Genomic DNA, 20,259 nt, shown 5'->3' on the forward strand with positions numbered 1-20,259 from the left:
TGACTTTGAAAAAATAAGAACATTACAGAAACCATATAGAGTAGATTTCTCTGAAAAGGATATCAAAAATTTAAATACTGCAGGAAGATTAACTCAAATCAAAGAACTGATCGCCTTACTGAGGAAATGGGGTGATGTAGATACGTGGAAAAGTAGGTGGTTTCGGAAAAGAGATGAGACAACAGATAAGACCTTTTCAGCATTCCCGGTAAGGGAAAAGGAGACAGTGGTAACCGAATGTCCAATGAGGGAGATCCCAGGAGGGGGGTATGTGCATGTTCCTTGGACTAGACAGGACATTTTGTCATTCACAAATGATTTTCCCCGACTAAGGGAAAAGCCGGTGGAATGGTCCCGGCAAGTAGAAAGATTTGTTAAATTATCAAAAGTATTGTGGATAGATTTAAATGGTCTGTTCGATATAATTGTGCCAGCAGACCTATGGGCGGAATGTAAAATTAAAATTGGTTGGCCTACTCAAGAGTATCCTAGGGATCCTAAAACAGGTGCCCCTGATCCAGAGGTAATGAGAAAGTATGAACAGGTAATCACCTTTTTGAAGAATAAAGTGCCTCCGAGAGAAACGGATTGGGTAAAGATTGATAGAACTCACCAGGAAGTAAAAGAATCCGTACATGCCTATTATGAGAGATTGCTATTGGCATTTAAACAATATAGTGGTGATGAAAAATTGAGTGAAAAGGATTTAAGTCATTTTGTATATCGATCTGTGTATGGGTTAAGACCCGAGGTAAATGAAATGATTAAACAACATACAGTAGATTGGCAAAATAAGAAGATAGATGAAGTACTGAGACATGCAAAATATTTTAGTGACAACATTGAAGCCAAGCAACGCAAGTTAAAAGAGAAGGCCATGTGGGCTCAGGTTAAGGTAGCGGAAAGACAGGAAGCCCAACTGATTGAACAAGCAAATGGCATGGGCCATGTAAAACAAAAACCTAATATTGGGAAAGGAAAGGGACAGATTAGTTTAGAAGAAGCCAAAAAGAAGTGGCCATGTCATAACTGTGGAAAGGTAGGGCATTGGAAATCCAAGTGTAAACTGCCCCCAAATGCTAATGGCGATAATGCATTATTAAATCCACAGCTGCAGAATGAGGTGAGTTGTCAACCACAGCGACAGCAACAGGTTGTTGCCCAACAGTGTCAGGTGCCAAAGCCACCTTTTCCACAGAGTGTAAACCCTCAGAGATACAGTAATGAGACAGGATTCTACACCGAGGAACAGGTAACAAAGCTACCGCGCACTAGTGCTGTTTCACAGTATTGGCTGCAGCGCGATGAGAGTGAGTCAGAAGAGAGTTATTGACGGTGCCGAGGAGAGGAAGAAGAGTGCGTACTTGGCGCAACTCTAGAAGTAGACCAGACAGGCCCTTTTGTAGACGGAAAGATAAATGATGAAAATATTACTTTCCTAGTAGATACTGGTGCTACTCGTTCAACTGTTAGATCAGCTGATGTTAAAAATCTTCCTCTCTCGGATGACACAATCCAAGTAGTTGGAGTCTCAAACAGGCAGATAAAAGCGTATCTTACCGAACCAGTTAAAGTTAAAATAGGGAAATTTTCAGACATGCACCTCTTTGTTGTGTGCGATACCAGCCCTGTAAATTTGTTGGGGAGAAATTTGTTGTGTAAAATGATTTGCACGATTTTCTGTACTCCCGATGGCATAGCTTTTGAAACCCCTGATGAGGATATACTGTACAAAATGACCATGGGCAATCTGGAACACGAGGTTACTGAGGCATTTGCTGTATTCAACCCATAAGAATTGCCTCAGAAGTTGAAGAAAACAGTGAAACCCGAGGTATGGGATTTCACAGGAGAAGATATGGGATTAATGAGGAATATAGACTGTGTAAAGATAACTGTAAAGGAAGGAATAAGTTACCCAAATATTCCCCAGTATAAATTGACACCCGAAATAATTGCAGGAGTCACTCCTATAATAGACAAAATGATTGAACAGGGTATTTTAAGAGAGATAATGAGTAGTCCATGTAATTCACCAATCATGGGTCTGAAGAAACCTTCAGGATAGTGCAAGACCTGAGAAAAGTGAATAAAGTTGTTGTACCATGTTGTCCCATAGTACCAAATCCTTCAGTGATCCTATACCAGATTCCTCATGATGCAGAATGGTACACAGTCATCGACCTGTGTCATGCTTTGTTTTCTATTCCATTGCACCCTGACAGCTAACAGATTTTTGCGTTTCGGTTCGGCGACCGTACCTTGACATGGTGCCGAATCCCACAGGGGTATACAGAAAGCCCATCAATATTTAATCAGATCCTGAAGAAATCCCGGGAAGATTAAAAAATGCCCGAAAGTTCAGTATTAGTGCAATACATCGATGACCTACTGTGGCATCGAGGACCCGAGAAGCCTGTGTAGTAGATACAGTTGCATTGTTAAATCATTTGGTCAATGGAGGACTTAAAGTATCCCCATCGAAATTACAGTTTTGCAAAAAGGAAGTACAATATTTAGGCCATAAAATTGAGAAAGGTCTGAGAAAAGTGACTACAGACAGGATCAGAAAAATTAAAGGAATGAGAGTACCAATGACTCAAAGAGAAGTAAGAATGTTTCTTGGAATGGTTGGATATTGTCGTCAGTGGATCAGCAACTTTTCACTAATTGCAAAACCCTTGGTTCGATTGACGAAAAGTGATGTGAAAGAACCCCTTGAATTGAACCAAGAAGAGTTGAAGGCTTTTAAGCTATGAGAAGGAGTTTGAGCTCTATTGCAGTGAGAGAGATGGATGTGCACTTTCTGTGTTAGTACAGAAACATGGGAAATTGAGACGACCAATTGCATATTTTTCGGCTGTATTAGATCCTGTAGCTGTGGCATTGCCTGGTTGTTTGAAAGCAGTGGTTGCTACCTGTAAGAGTTTGGAACAGAGTGAAGGAATTGCGATGGGATATCCTGTGAGAGTGTTGGTACCTCATGACGTGGCGATCCTCTTGACCAGAAGCCGCACCCAATTTATGACGCATAGTCGCTTAACTAAATATGAGAAAGTCATTTTGGGAGCAACGAATGTGAGCCTTGTGAGGTGTCTTAATGTAAACCCCTCAACGTTGTTGCCCGATGCTGAGAATGTGGAAGTAAAGATGACGTGGATCATGACTGTTTGGAAGTGCTTGACTATTGCACCAAACCGCGTCCGGACATAAAAGATGTGCCTCTGAAAGAAAGTGACTATGTGATGTTTGTGGATGGGTCATGTTTGAGAACAGATGAAGGGATTTTGAGTGCAGCATATGCGGTGTGTACTGTAGCGGCTGTATTGCAAGCATCTTGTTTGAAAGGAGGGAGATCCGCTCAAGTTGCTGAACTGTTTGCATTAACGAGAGCGTGCTAATTGGGAAAGAATCTGAGAGTCACTGTGATCACCAATAGTCAGTATGGCTTTGGGGTGGTACACGACTTTGGGCAAATATGGTCCCAAAGGGGGTTCTTGACATCGAGTGGGACTACTATAAGGAATGCTGAAGTGGTCGAGAAATTGCTTGAGGCGATACAGCTGCCAAAGCAATTAGCAGTGGTAAAGTGTGCTGCCCACTCGAGGACTGCTGACTATGTGTCGGCAGGAAACGAGTTCGCAAATGACAGCGCAATATTGTGCACGTAATCAGAATTCCGTAAACAGGAACAGGGAAAAGGAAATGAACTCATGTCCCTTACTTTTTACTAACACTGTAAATACGTGGGAAGAGGTAAGACAGTTGCAGGAAGAAGCAGGGGATGAGGAAAAGAAACAGTGGATAAAATCAGGATGCGCACCCCGAGAGTCAGACCGAGTGTGGGTTTATCGGTATGGAAGACCAGTCATGCCAGATAGCATGATTTCTACCATGGCACGTAGGAAGGGATGCCATGATCAGACTTTTCAAACAGACATGATATAATGCAAAGTTTCGGCTTGTAGCAGAGAGCCTTTGTCAAAGATGTCTCACATGTCAACAATACAATCCAGGATGAAAAACAGTGGTGAGTTTGGGAACCATAGGACGGGAAGGAGGTCCTTTCACCAGAATGCAGATTGATTTCATTGAAATGCCCCCATGTAATAGGCTAAGATATGTCTTAGTGGTGGTTTGTCTGTTTTCAGGTTGGGTAGAGGAGTACCCAACCAAAAGGAGTGATGGGGTTACAGTAGCCAAACTCCTATTAAGAGCGTTCGTTCCTAGATTCGGTTTCCCGGTTACCATCAAGTCAGATAGAGGAAAGCATTTTAAGAATGAAATCATAAAATTGATTTACGAAGCATTGAATGTACAACAGAAACTGCATTGTGCCTACCGTCCAGAGGGTTCTGGAGTGGTGGAACAAGTGGATGGCACCATTAAAAACAGATTTGGAAAAATGTGTTAGGCGACAGGGTTGACATATCCTGATGTCTTACCTCTAGTGCTCATGACTATTAGATCTATCCCTGATAGGACTACCGGATTGAGTACTCATGAGATTATTATGGGTAGGGCGACGAGACATGTTTTAATTCCTGTCAACAAACTACTGCCTATAACTGATGACTTATTGCAAGGGGTTGGCTGATTCCGTTCATTCTGTGTTTCATCAGGTTGGATCGGATGCCACTACCCTTGAAAAGAAGCCAGCTCATGATTTAAGTCCAGGAGACTGGGTAAGGATCAAAGTACACAGAAGAAGAAATTGTCTGGTCCCACGAGGGGAAAACCGTGTCAAGTGATTTTGACCACGACGACAGCTGTGAAATGTGCCACGGTAAAGAATTGGATTCATGCGAGTCATACTTTGCGAATCCCTAGTCCAGTGAGTAGACCTGAAGAAGAATATTTTGGAGAATCCGATACCAATTGGAATGTCAGATTCAGAAGACACAAGAGTAAGACCAACTCCAAGAAGGGAAGAGTTGGAACCAGGTCAAGTTACAGAACTAGAGAATTTGCCATTAAGAAGGCGATTGGAGATTTCTGATACTAGCTCAGGGTCAGATCCTGAACAAGAGAAAAGACCGAAAACTGTACAAGAAAATATCGAAGAGACTATTAAGGAAATTCTTGAAAAAGAAGCTCCAAATGCAAGTACAAGAGAAATTCCACCGGAGGCCATAGAAGTAGAAGGTAAGGAAGTAGATACAGAGAGTGAGGGTAAGATTGTTGCGGAAGACCCCAGAGGAGGTGTAGGGAAACCACACATCCATGTAGAAGAAGGGACAGTTAGTAAGCAGGAAGATTGCGTGGAAGAAACATGAGGAGGGACGAAATTAGATAGGGAACAGGAAGTTGTGGAAGAAAAATCTACAGAAGGTAAAGGTCAGGGTGAGACTGAATCTGAGGACAGTGAAGAAGTACAAGAAGGACGAGTCCTGAGAAAGAGAGCCTGGAAAACTGAAAGAGGTGAAAAGGGAAGTAAGTTGAAAAGGCCAGCAAAGGAGGAAATCTGGCCAAACAAGGTAAAAAGACTGAGGTATCGATTGACATGAGTAAAGTAATCTAAAGCAGAACAAGTAAATGAGGTGTCTAGCCAAGAAAATTCAAAGGACACTGATCAGACACAATTGGAGAAGGGAAAACGAAAACGAATTAAGAAACCCAACCAGAGGTATAAGTCACCGGAATGGACGTATGTGGCACTTCCTGAAGTACAATAGGAAGCAGACAGCCAAGAAAGTCTAGGTGTGACTGTACCGGAAGTGGTTGAAGAGGAAGAAGATTTGGAAATCCTGGGAGTTATCTTGTCCGATATCGGAGAAGAGACGGATGTTCAGGAAATTCTGAACCAAGATTGTGAAAACAAAGTAAAGGACGATCAAATGCCAGATTGAAAGAAGAGCAGAGATATTTAATTATTGGATGAGACATTTTGGACCGTAAAAGAACCAAGTAGGCGCTTAGAGCCTTGGGTTTAGACAAAACTAGTTGTGAGTGGACGAGGCTAAGTCAAAAGACACTGATCATTTCCGAAATGGCAAAAACAGAAGGTAGAAAATCTACATGTGTGTTACTTCGAAGATGGTGCAAGGTGTGTTGTTGTTGTACAGGATTACTAATGCTTCTACGGAGTGTACTAGCTTCAATAGTTTCATTTAAAGTAACGTTCGAAACGATAGAGGGTCCTACTGAGAATAAGTCGAAGGTAGAAAAGATTCATGATACTCATGCAACTAGATTGATAGACAGAACTGACTTACATAAGGATAGGTCTATAACAGATTTTTCTAACAATGTTTTTTCGAAGTTATTGTATGAATATGTAAAAACCATGGATGTTAGAGATTGTTATGTGTGCATGCAATTGCCTGCATCAGTGTCAGAAGGTGTTACATATCACCACATTCCTGTGACTTATGGAATAACATGTAGTGTGTTAGCAAGTTTGTTTTACAAAACTGGGAAATTAGAATACTATTTCTCTGATGTAGATAATATTTTTTCACAAGTACCTGTAGTTCCTCAATTAAATAAGAGAAAACCTGGTAAAGTTTTAGGTGAATATTTCTTAGAAACTAGAGAATTGACTTTAGAGGCAGTGTTTAAGAATAATCTTACCTGTAGTTTGAAGAAAGAAGGAAAGACCTTCTTGGACATGGTGGAAGAGAGAAGAATTAAGATGCAAAGAAAGATACCTGAGGGAAACAGGGAGACGACAGTTTGGGATGTAGAAAGAGAGAAACATTTGAAGGGAGAAACCAGTCGGGCTATGGCTTTAGATTGGCTTCAGAGAGGGAAATTGTGCATCAGAAGAAATGAAACTGTGTATGATAACTATTTTATAGGTGCGAGTGAATGCCATGATACATATAGAATCATGGGAGGATGGGGATTCAAAGGAGGAAACGATCCGGTATTCCCTGGGTTATACTTTATCTGTGGGAACAAAGCTTATTATCGGTTACCGGACCATTGGTATAGCACATGTTATCTAGGCCTGGTCTTCCCAAAGATATTTCATGTGGGAAGGGGAAAGGATGGTGCGCATGAGATAGGTAGACAACTAATACGTAGAAGGAGGGAAAGTTGGTCAGAAATAGTAGGGGATATTTTTGGAGCACTGATACCAGCCGTTGGAATATCTCTGAATGCACATAAAATAAGAAAATTGTCTACAGTAGTGGTCGCTTATTAACAAGCACTGCTGGAGGGTTCTTGCTGGTAAATACCGAAATGGTAGCCATGAGAGCCATGGTAATGCAAAATCGACTTGCCCTTGATAATATTGTGGCCAAAGATGGAGGAGTTTGTGGAATGCTGAAAGTGCAACATTGTTGTACTTATATTACAGACGAGAGTCAAGATTTAAACGCATACATTAAGAATATAACGGACTTGCATGAGGAGATTGTTCCATTGGAGGTTGAAAGTGTTTGGGAGAAGATTGGTAAAGGGTTTTCTACTATTAAAAACGTCTTAATTAAGTTAGGTAGTACATTTATAGGTAAGATTCTAATTCCAGTAACTTGTGTGGTAATATTAGTATTAATCTTGAGATTAGGGTGTGTGTGTATAAAGAAAAGAAAATTACAAAACAAAATAAAAAGAGAAGTAGCCTGGAAAAGAGAGAAAGAAAGAAAGGAAAGAGAAATGGAAGATATAGAATTGGAAGAATGGAAAGAAAATATGTATAAGAGGACAAAGGAGGATGAGATGGGGGAAACAGTGATGTAACATAACATGTCATAAGGGAACTGAGACATCATTTCCATAAAATTTTAAATTGAAATTTAGTGGGATTTGTAGTGATATTAAAAATCACCAAAGGGGGGATTGGTGGAGCAGGTAAAACAACATTTTGTATACCTTCTTTATTTTGCATGATAATATACTAACTACGTAACTTTCTAATTATTAACGTGTATTAATTGTTTGTCGTGGTCTAATTAATCAACCTCGCACATTAATAAACACGAATTTCACACGGGACTAAATGCAAATTGCATGGTAAATAATCCTAATGAATAACTATGGTACACATATTAACGGTAGATTGTGTTGATATAGAAAATTGCATGATTTATATTGCTTTTGTAATGTTTTGCGTTCCTGATGGGACGAAATGGTGAGTATTATTACTTTAAATGTTGCTATAAGCTAGGAGAACACTAATATATAATGGGATTAGTGTGGGTTTAATCAATAGAATCTTCATTTTCGTATATTAATTACCCTTTATGTTTGTCTTCACCCCACTTCTGAAACCAGATGAAATACCGGGCTGTTGTAGGTTCTTCCAATAAATGATCAAGATGTTGTCTATTGGTGGTTGCTTTATTCCAAGAGTTACGACCTACGACACTGGAGACATCCAGATAGTTCAGACGACAGACAAGGAATGAAGCCTTACAGTTCTCAGAACCATGCTGTGTGTTCCAAATTGAAGACAAACGAGCTTAAAGAAAAAAACATAGCAGCACCCGTACTACAGGAGACCACACAGCTTTACCTCTCGCACTGTCTTAATGACCTTACACTACAACACTGCTCCAGTCAAATACACTCGAGAAACGTAAATTACTGATAATTTTAAATGTTCAAGTGGGGTGAAACAGGATGTATTTTAGCCCCATTTTTAGGTTTCGGCCTGGCGAAAGCAGCGCATGCGCCGCACTGCCATGCAGAGGCCTTTTGGAATCGATACGTTTCCAGCGTGCACGCGGGGAGACAAACGAGACAGAAGATGTGCACGTGGGGATTGGATGCTTTACTGGCGGCGTGATACACTGGGGACTTTTTTTTCTGCTGCCAGTAAAGGCAGTCCCCGCGTGCACATCTTCTGTCCGTCCTATGACGGGCCGCGCTTGTTTTATGTAGTACTTGATTTAATGCTCGAGAAGCTTTTTTGTGTCTCGTAGTTACGTTTCTGTGTGCCCGTAATGTTTCTGTGTGAAGAATCTTGACGTACAGAACAGTTTGTTCGCCTGTGCAGTAAAGTTGTGTATGTAGTACGTTTTCTGGGTGACTGATCTTAGTTGCTTGTAACGTGCGCTCTGGGGACGAACTTTCATCTACCGGTGATCCTGAGACAGACTGTACTTAGAGAGAAAGTTCTGCAGTTGATATCAGTGTGCATTTCTCATGTTTTCTGTATTTTTGTGTCTTTTACTCCAGACGTGTTCATGCTTTTTTGTCTATTATTGTTTTTCTGTCATCTTTTCTAGCTCTGTATGTACGTCTGCGCAGTTTGTATTCTATTTTGCGTGTCTGTATGAAATCGTTTTTGGGTATCGGTTCGTCCGTCTGTTTTTGCCTGTCTGCATTTCACCTCTGATGCTGCCAGTGGTGACCCCTGTTTCCGCCCCTTCATTGACTGCAATTAGATGCATTGATCTGCGCCCAAACACGGGCCCCAGTCGCCCCTCAGCTCTGCCGTTCCATCTGCATGACAAAAGACCCGTCCCGCCAGGCTTTAGTGTGACTATTTGAAATGCCTGTGCCCTGTATCCAAGCAGATTGGTACTGTCTCACCTGGCAACAGTCTGTGCCCCTGCAGCCCTCTATTCATTAATAGACCCCCCCCCACACCCACCCCCTCGTCCCATCAGTTAAGTTCTAAACTTTAATGTGGGGCTTCTAGACCCAGTAACTGTACCCCTCTCTCCGTCCCTCCCTCATGTAACGTGCCTGGTCTAGACGACCCCCAATTGCTTTAGTGTATGTCGGCTCTAGAGTAGCCCCGTAACATAGGAGACCATGTCTGACATCAAGGAACCCCAAAGGCTACATCCAGATTAACCCCCAAAACAGAAGAATTTTCCTGGCCGAGAGGACCTTACGTGACATTATGAATGAAAATTATTCCTAACTATTGTGAAGGAAAGCTTCACTTCTATTAATGACACCGAGGTAAGAATTATGCTTTAACTCTCTTTGCTTTTATTACGACAGCCATCATTTTTTAAGAACGTTAACATTATGAACAAATTGCCAGTCCCAAGAGTCTCGGTAAATAGTTAAACAAGCATTAAAACTGCAATCGGTCTCGCCTTTCATTAAGTTAAAGCCATTTGCTTTGCTTTACAATACTATTAGCAAAGCAAATGGCTTTAACTTAATCAAAGGCGAGACCTATTGCATTTTCAATGCTTGTTATTATTGTTATACATTAACGGATTAGACTCATCATTGACAGTCCTACAGGCCGATACCCCAAGGATAGGTACGAGATCGATCCCAGTCCTGCTGTATGAGGACGATGCGGTACTGCTAGCAGGAACACCAAGGGGTTTGCAGGTCTTACTTGATGGGTTTGTGTCTTTTATGAACGAGATGGATCTGTCACCGAACCTAACCAAATTGTATATCATGGAAATTGGTAAACAGGCCAGTAAACACAATTCCTATAAAGTAGGCACACACAGTTTAGCTAAGGATCTGGCCTTCTCTTATTTGGGCATTTTATATGATGAGAAACTAAATTTTAAACATCTGTGTGAGGGAAGGTTTTAGACATGAAAAGATCCCTGGGAGCAGTTGCAAATTACGCCCATAGATTAGGTACATGGTCACCGGGGATGATATTAAAGTTATATAACTCCTTCTGTATCACCAAGGTTTTATATGGAAGTGCGGTAGAAGGGTACATGGTGGCCAACAACTTAAAAACTGAAGAAAATAAATATCTTAGGCAAATTCTGAAAGTTCCCCAGGTGTACACCCCTCGTGAACTAGGTACTAAGTACATAATGGACCCGGTGGCTGTTAAACCTCTGCTATGTTGGTCGAAGATTTGGTCCAAAGAGGAGGCAGGTTTTAACCGAATAGTAATCCAAGACTGCCTCTCACTCAACCATGCGCTAAAAATCCCTTGGTTAAAATACATTAAGGAAACCTTCATCGCCCTAGGTAGTGCAGACATGTTTTTCAGACACAATAACATTAAGCCACAGGACAAAAATATCATCAAAGAATTGTTTGTTAAACATGCCTCGGCTCACCGGGAGGATAAGAACCTTAGGAAAACCCTTGGTTAGAGCACATGTCCTAGTAAAGTCTGTGCAGGGCATGGAACCTTATTTATCGATAGTAACGAGTGCACACAATAGATTTTTTTTTTTTTATTAGAATTTTATTATATGTATACAAATGATATCAGTGTTATAATAACAGTACAACACAAAGAAAACATCCCAGATCACAGTAATGCAATATGAATACCATATACAGAAAGCATACTTATAATGCAGATGTATCGTAATACTTTACACAAGTACAAGTCAGAGTATTATATACAGTTATTCAGCTGGAGTAGACGTCAAATCCGGGTTGGATTTCAAATAGTCTGACAATGGCAGCCAGTATTCTTTTGGTCTGGCACCTATTGGTAGTTCTCCTTCATACCTTTTTAGGGTGTCTTTACAATATACAAGGTCAGTTAGCCATTGTTTCTTGCTAGGTGACCCTCTACCTCCCCAATACATAGATACACGCCTTTTAGCCATCAATAATGCTATAATGCAGGGTTTGCGTTTGGCTGCTTTTCTTGCTAGGTGACCCTCTACCCCCCCATTACATAGATACACGCCTTTTAGCCATCAATAATGCTATAATGCAGGGTTTGCGTTTGGCTGCTTTTAACTTTTCCACTATGCCCAGAAGGCACACTTCCTCTGTACAATCTATCGTTGTTCCCAATACTTGACCTAATGTCATCGTAACGTCTTCCCAATACTTATTGATTGTTGTGCAGCTTCATGCCAGGTGCATGAAGTCGGCATTATCCTCTCCACATCAGGCGCATCTAGCATCCGCCCGCAATCTGCACTTAAATAATTTGAGTGAGTCGTGGTATATTTGATGTATATACTTATAATGATCTTCCTCCCGTAGTGGCGTCTCCAGTTGGGAGTTCCACCGGTCCCTGGCTTTATTGGCATTCCCTGCAATATCATCTTGTAGTAATTTGTATAGTTTGGATACCATGTGTGCATTGCTCGGGTTGGTGATGATCATTTGCAGCGCTGCCAACGTCGACGGCTCAGCAGGGAAGGTGGTGTACAGATCTTTATTAGCCCCCTTTAAGTCTGTGCAAGGTGAATTTGAAAAGGAGTGTTTGATTATGTATGTAATTTAGAGCAGCTTCATCAATGAACCTACCCTCTATGTATAGGTACCCCGTGGTAGTTATACCCACCTGTTGTAGCAGTGACATGCTGTTGCCAGAGTGTGTCACTGTTAATGCAGGATGATGTTGAAGTGGTACATATAGTGGCAATTTCTGCGTCAGTTTCCCCATGCGCTGCCATGCCGAATTTGAAGTTTTATTGTATTTATTTCAGTATTGCTGATATGGGGACGTGAGTGCGGCAGAATGCAACGCAGTGGGATCGGATTGGCATCGCCATCTTCCACAGCTGTGTGTGGTAAATATCGTATCGGGAAGAACCAATAATGTGCGAATTGCGCTTGGGCACATAAATAGTACAGTAACCAATCCGGAACAACAAATCCGCCTTTGGGGTATGGCAATGTCAAAGTGCGTAATTCTATATGTACTGATTTCCCGGCCCATATAAGTCGAGTAATACTTGTGGTTAGTCTCTGAAATACTGTGGTAGGTGGAGTTATTGCTAACGATAATGGAAGGCGAATCCATCTATCTATTTTTTCTTCAATTTTAGAGATTGCCGTACCATAATTTTCTCTAATCACTACATCAGGTTCTCTGTGGTACCAGATTCCTAAATATTTTACAGGATCTGTCTGCCATTCTAGCGGGAATTCTACTAAGGTCGGTTCAGTAATGTCTGTAAGGGGGATGATGGTGGATTTACTCCAATTTATTTGGAGTCCTGATAGTCTGCCAAATCTAATATATTCACGTAATAATAGGGATAGATGGATACGGGGTTCTCGTACATATAGCACCATATCATCTGCGTACATTGATATGTTTATCAGGCATTGAGGGAATTGCAGGGATGTGGCTGCGTGTTTTTGGTGTATGTTACATGCTAATGGTTCTAGCACTATAGCAAATAACAACGGCGAGAGGGGACACCCCTGTCTCGTGCCGTGCTGTATTTGGATGACGTTTGAGACATGCAGATTTACTTTTATTCTCGCCACTGATTTGTTGTATAAGATTCGGATCCATGTCATTAAGCTAGGGAGCAGGCCCATTTTCTGCATGACCGTAAAGAGATACTCCCACTCCACTGAATCAAAGGCTTTGGCAGCATCAAGCAATACTGCCGCCGCCTCTAGCTCTGGGTTACGTTGGTGTGATAGTGCAAACAGTGTGCGTATATTATGTGATGTGGAGCGATGGGGAATAAATCCAGATTGGTCAGGTAGTACTATATTTTGAATTAGCGGTTGTAGCCTAGCAGCAATTATTTTCGCTAAAATGTTGGTGTCTGTATTGATTGACGACAGTGGACGGCATGAGTCACAACAGGTGGGGTCTTTATCAGGCTTCAATAACGCTACAATAAGGGCTTCTCATAACGTGGGCGGTAAGATTTGTTTTTCGTGTGCATCCCCGTACATTTCTATAAGATATGGACATAGTAGATCTACATAGGCTTTATAAAACTCTCCTGTAAACCCATCAGAGCCCGGGGCCTTGCTGTTTGGGAGTGTTTTTATGGCGTCTGTGACTTCCTCTACGGTAATCGGATGTGCTAAATATTCTCTCTGATTGTCAGACAGCCAAGCGATGGCTATGTCTTCAAGGTAGTCGAGAATTTCTCGACCGTCGGAGTGGTACGTGTCACGTATAGGTCGCTATATGTTGCCATGAAAGTTTTGAGTATGTCTGCTGTGGCATATTGCTGTACTCCTTGTGTATCTTTAATATTGGTAACCACATGTGTGGTGCGTGGATGACAGATTTTTTGTGCTAAGATACGGTCTGGTCTACCCCCTTCCTTGTATGTTCTAGCCGTCTGGCGGTGTGATAGATACCGTATTTCACTGTCTGCTAATTTTTGATATTCAGCCAGAAGCTCTTTTATGTCCCCTAGTGTGGCAGCATTCTGGGTGTGTTAAAATCCTGTTTCCAGCTGTCTTAGTTTATCTTTACATTTTTGCAATTGGGTTCGAATATCGCGCAGGATACCAGCATTTGTACTAATGCAAACACCACGTATAGTGGCTTTAAAAGCCTCCCATAACATGCCAACGTCTGTCACTGAGTTGCTATTGATGTGAAAATAATCTTCTATAGCGTGTTGTATGGTCGAGTTATAAAGGCGGTCCAGCAGTGCCCTAGCATTGAAGCGGCAGATAAAGGCGAGGGGGGGTATAGTGTGGGAGATCTAGTGAGATCATTATAGGTTTATGGTCTGACAATGTCTTGCTGTCTATCCCTTATCCATGTGCTGGCTGTTTCCGTTGCCAGCCAATACTCTATACGCGCCCAGCTATTGTGATACATAGATGCATGTGTGCCTTCTAGTTTGTGTGGGTTGTGTAATCTCCAGATACCCAACATTCTGAATTCGGACATGCCCTCCTTCATTACTCTGACTGCCTGCATATGAGGGTCTTTTGTAGTGCCTGATCTGTCCAGCTCCTCATGGAGCGATAGATTATGATCGCCGCCCCACAGGAGTTCCATGAGCGGCAAAGTTACACAACAGATTTTTAATCACTCGTTTTAGACTGAACCAGCTCCACCATCTACTGGCCTCCCCCTCTGGGGTTTTTTCCACACACAGAAGATAGAGGTCCCTGTGGTTGTGACAATAGGTCTCCACAGGATACTCTACACTTCGCTTTTCTCTGTAAATATTTTACCTACCCTAGAAGATTGTTTCTCAAAGGGCTTTTAAAAGATTTGAGATTTAGACATGCTCGTGTAGCTCTATTGCACTTACAGCTTTTTGCCTAACGTTCGCAGACTCTTTTGTGTTACCAACTTTTTAAGATCCGCTTTAAGGTCAAGAAGCTCTAGAGGTGACTAAATCTCATAACGATGTTTGTGAGATTGCACATTGCCATGTTATTATAAATGTAATACATTTTTTATGATATATGGCTTCTCTTATGGTCCTATTTTTAGTATCCCCGAGTTGCTCTTCTGTTCGTGTATTCCTCGTTTACGGCTTGTCCGACTTCAAAACTTTTTTAGGTATTTTAATGATGTTAAGAAAACTAGTGGTGAACAATGACCAATTGGACATTTGCAATTTTGCACACATGGTGGATATGCCGCTAACAAAGGATTTTGATGTTTTTTTACTATTGTCTCTTTTATGGCTGCATCTACTGTCGAAAAATGATTCTTATTTTTACCTATGGCTCTGCCCAGTGGTTCTGTGCTTGTCACTGAGAGCATTATACTCGGCTTGCTCTGCCAGAATCTCTCAACGGCAGTAAAGCAAGGAAAAGCGAAGTTTCCTTGCTTGCACTGGGGCCCATGGCACCCTTGCTACCCACTGTGAGGGGTAATGCGTGACGTCACAGGCAGGCCTTTTAAGAAACGTGTTCAATATTCCAATCCTCCGAGGCCTGGCACAGCGGCAATGGGCATCATTTCGCGACCGTACTGTGCTTCAATGGGACAGTACCCCCAGGGTGGTTTTGTTTGTTAACATGCTGCGTCCTTGAGTTTTCAATAAACTTCAATTTCTTGACTGTTTTCCTGGCCTCAGTCTGTACTTATATGAGGTGAAAGCAACCTCAAGTAACAGGCCTGAGACGAGAACCGCAAAGACTCCGCGTCATCTTACTTTGACCTGCATTCCTCTGTTCTTCCTCTCTCTGTGTGGGGCGCTTGCGATGTTCCAGTTCCTTTCCTGAATCCTCTGAGACTTCGAGAACGTTCTCCGAATATTTTTAGTGAAAAGCCCTCTGGCCCAGTTCCGCCTGGCACCGGTGCACGTGGCTGGCGATGATGGCGGATGTTGATGGTGGAGAAGTGAGCTAAGTTTCCTGTGAACCCGAGTCATTAGGGCTCGCCCTCACTATGGCCCCCAAGACTTGTGCAAGGAGCAAGCTGTAAACACTGTTGTTTATGCTGCAGAAAACATGGCCCTTCGGTGCCAGCTGTGCGAAAGGGCACTGTGGCAAGGGTGGTATGGTGGAGTGTCAGCAACAGCACGTCCCTCTTCCTGTGGGATGCCAGGGGTGATGGGTATTTGATGCATTCCTCTGGTAGGTTTTCAGGAAATTGGCAGTGCCAGGAGGAATGTGTTGACTCCACTGTGCCAAGGGTCTGCATTTCAATCAGGCCCAGGCCATGTCACTGGACGGCGGGAGAAAGGCAAAATTGAAAACACAAAACAACAACAAAAAATAAACTGAGGCAAAATACTACAGCCAGTGCAAAAATAAAAAAAAAAGCACCACAATGGATAAAAAGAATGGAGGAAAAGGCTATGACATAACGAGGCTCTACCCCACCTTGGAAAGCAACAAAATAAAGACTGCAGGAACGATTCGCAAAGGTAAAGTGAGACGAAAGACTAACTTTACGACTTTCGGTATTAACAAAGAGCATTTACCACTCGTAAATGCACTTTGGGAATACCGATAGTCGTAAAGTTCAACTTTTGGTATTCACAAAGGGCATTTATGAGTAGTGAATGGCCTTTGTGAATACCAAACGTCGTAAAGTTAGACTTCCGTACCACTTTACCTCTGTGAATCGGGCCCTGTGATCCTGCAGACCACTAGCTTGTGAAACTACACTCTTTAGCCTCGAAAAATTGTAGGAAACTCAGCAAAACAAATACCATAAAAGGGATGAAAATCTACACAATAAACCAGGTGGGAAGAAAAAGTGAAAAAGAAGGCAGAAGAGGAATCGGGGTGCAGTAAAGGGTGCTAGGATCATACATGTAGAAAGCCATGAGCCTATGGGTTGGGTTCGAAGAGTATTGGTTGGGTGGAAGTACTGAGGTAGGGGAAGGAGTAGAGGTATTGACAAGAGGCAGGGGTATGGGTAGGAGTAGATGCACTAGGGTATTGGTAGGGGAGAGGTGCTAATGTGGGGGTAGGAGTAGAGGTATTTGGGTATGGGTAAGGTAGAAGTGCTATGGTAGTGGTATAGATACTTGTAGTAGGGGACATGCAGGTGTAGAAGCATCAGTGCATGGGCGTGAGTAGATGTTCGAAAGTTATTGGCGAGGTAGGACTAGAGATACTAGGGTAGTGGTAGGGGAAATATGCAAAGTTAGAGGTAAGACTAGAGATACTAGGGTATTGGTAGGAGTAGAGAGGCTAAAATAGCGGTAGAAGTAGATATACTATGGTGTTGGTAGGGATAGAAGCATCAGCGTGTTGGCAGGAGTAGATTTACTAGGGTATTGGTAGGGTAAAGATGCTAAGGTAGAGGTAGGAGTAGTTGCACTAGGGTATTGATAGGGTAAAGATGCTTAGGTAGAGGAAGGACTAGAGGTACTAGAGGTACTGGTGGGAGTAGAGAGGCTGAATTAGGAGTAGGAGTAGATGCACTACAATGCTGGTATGGATAGAAGCATCAATGTATTGGTAGGAGTAGATTTAGTGCGGTATTGGTAGGAGTAGAGAGGCTACGATAGGGGTAGGAGTAGATGTACTACGGTATAGGTAGGAGTAGAGAGGCTAAGATGGGGGGAAGTGGATGAAGTACATTGGAGCATATTATCAAGGACGGCGTTAACATTATCACCGCTTTAGCGGCAGAAAACTGCTGCTAAAGCGGCGATAATGGGCTTGATAATATGATCTGGAGAATTCCCATAGAAGCCCAGGTTGACACCAGAACATGGGCTTCTATAGGAATTCTCTGTGGCATATTATCAAGCCCGTTATCGCCGCTTTAGCGGCAGTTTTCTGCCGCTAAAGCGGCGATACTTTTAACGGCCTTTCTTGATAATATGCCCCCACATTGGTAGGGATAGACGCATCAGTTTGCTGGTACGAGTCGATGCCCCGCGGTATTGGCAGGGGTAGAGGATAGTTGTACTAAAATACAGTGGAAAGAGACGGAGGCAGAAATATCTTAGGAACAGGGTAGGGGGATAAATTCTGGCGGGATGTGGGGGTCCCCCTCCAGTAAACAAGACCAAGAGAAGGTAGTCATCGAGAATGAAGAAAGGAGGTACGACAAGTACCTGCCTTTTATCCGGCCCCCAAGATGCAAACACGGGACAGAGCAGGGATTTTGTTGTCATGAACCGCACTTAGCAAAAAGGAGGCGACACCCCGCAAATATTGATTAAAAAAAAAAAAAAAAAAGACTGGAGTCCGTCTTGGGGAAAATTGTTCCAGACCCGCGACTATCCGGGTGGGCTCCCTGCGGCCTGGCTGCTCGGTTTCCAGCTCTACACAGGGACGTCATTTAGAGGTCGTCAGGTGCGGCTTGCCCTTTGCGACCCCTGGCACTGCCTCTGCGACCCCTGACCTCAGTGGTGGCAGTCAATGCCTGGAACACAGGAGCAGCTCGTCCCCAATAGGCTTCCTTTTCCTGGTTTTCTCACAATTTTTTATTACACCAATTAGCTAAGGTAAGTAAAAAATGCTTTTAAATGTATGCTGTATGCTGTATGCATGCTTACAGGTGAGGGTGTTTATCTGAGAGTGCGAATTTGTGTGTATGTTTAAGCATGTGTGTGTGTGCGTGTGTGTGTGTGTGTGTGTGTGAGAGAGAGTCAAAGTAAAGGTCAAACGGAGTGTGACATCACTTCTGCCACCCCAGGCATTTTGGTGAACTGACGCCCATGCCTCTGCGCGCTCGCCAGCAGTCACGTCCCTCCTTTGTTTCCACAGCACGCAGGTGCAAGAGTGCAGCGCCTGCTGCCTCTCCACCAATCAATGCAGCCGTTCTCGCTGATTTATGCCACAATTACAGTCTGTGGAAGCGGTCGCGCATCTTCTGTCTTAATCAAAATCTAACTTCCCGTGACACGCGTCAAGCCTGTGCCACCTCATTTATTTGCGCTTTTCATAATCTCTTTTTAAACACAATTTAAGCAATGTCACATGCTGCGCACCAGCTGCTATCAAAGATGTACGGCGCTCACTGAAGCAGGGGCCGAGGGCTCACCCAGGCGAAAGCGATGCTAAACGCTGCCTCTGGCTTCAAAGTAGCTTGTCTGCGATTTTTCTCCCTAATTTGTTCTGCTTGACTCCACAGCTGCAGACCTCCCAGCGGGACACCTCACCTCACACTCACTGAAGTCAGAAGCTAAACAGTTAATCCGAGACAGGGGAATAGCTTGTAACCAATTGTGGCCATAAAGTTCAAGGAGCCATCCAGTGTGGAGAATAAAAGGGATTTCACTTCATTCTGTACTGCATTGCTAACTTCCCTAACAATATTCCAAAATAGGTATCCAGAATGTTTCTTTGCCTGATGACGTCTGCTTGGGTTTTGAGACCTACTGTGACATTCACCGGAAGGTCCTTTTAAAACAAGCCATCCAGGTGGGATTTGCTGCCTTTGTTTCCTGTAAATTACGTGTTTTTCATGTTTATTTACTAGTCTGAGTCCAGGGATGGCTTTAGCCATGGTGGTGCCCGGTGTGACAATCTTTTTTTGGTACCTTCTCATATGACCAGGTTGGTATGGAAAGGTGGGCACTAGGACAATGTGCCGGTATCCAAGATCCAGCTGTGGCCCGCTATTCTGGGCAGCATAGAGGCCGATTTGGGCTGTGCTGTTCACATGCTGCCCGCTGCCCATTGGGGGCCTGAGCGGCCTATCCGAGGCAGATGGGCCATTATTACCTCCCTTTACCAAGGGGAAGTTGTGCTTCCCAGTCTCTCACTGGACCGGCCCTTTAATGTATGCAGATTGAGCAGAGGCAAGGGGCATGAGCAAAAGTGGCCACACTTATATTCAGGTGTGGTCCACAAGTGGGAACTAATCCGTGCACAAAGAGACCTGGCAGCATTTGCAGTGAAGTTAAGAAAACATGCCACTTTTAGACAACCCTCCCCCTTTTTATAATTCTTAAAACATTGAAGCAGTGTTTTGCAAAAAGGTGCAATCCGCAAATGTGGGCCACTTTTTTTAGGGTGCCCGGGCCTATTTTGCATCCCAATCCAACCCTGCATATGACTTCCTCCTCTGATTCCCTCATTACCACCCGGCAAAAGTGCCCCTCAGCTCTCCATAGCCCCTGTCTCAAATACATTTCATTTGTCTTAAAGCACTGGAATAGGCTCGCTTTACGAATCCACTCAGCTATCCACGTAAAATGCAGCTCTGTTCTTTGCTGCAGGCTTATTAACTATGGCCCATATCAGCAACAACCGGCGATAATTATCACTAAGCGCACTTAGCACTAGGATAATTATCGCCGGCTA

Source organism: Triturus cristatus, chromosome 6 (assembly GCF_964204655.1).
Source record: "Triturus cristatus chromosome 6, aTriCri1.1, whole genome shotgun sequence".
Lineage (NCBI taxonomy): Eukaryota > Metazoa > Chordata > Amphibia > Caudata > Salamandridae > Triturus > Triturus cristatus.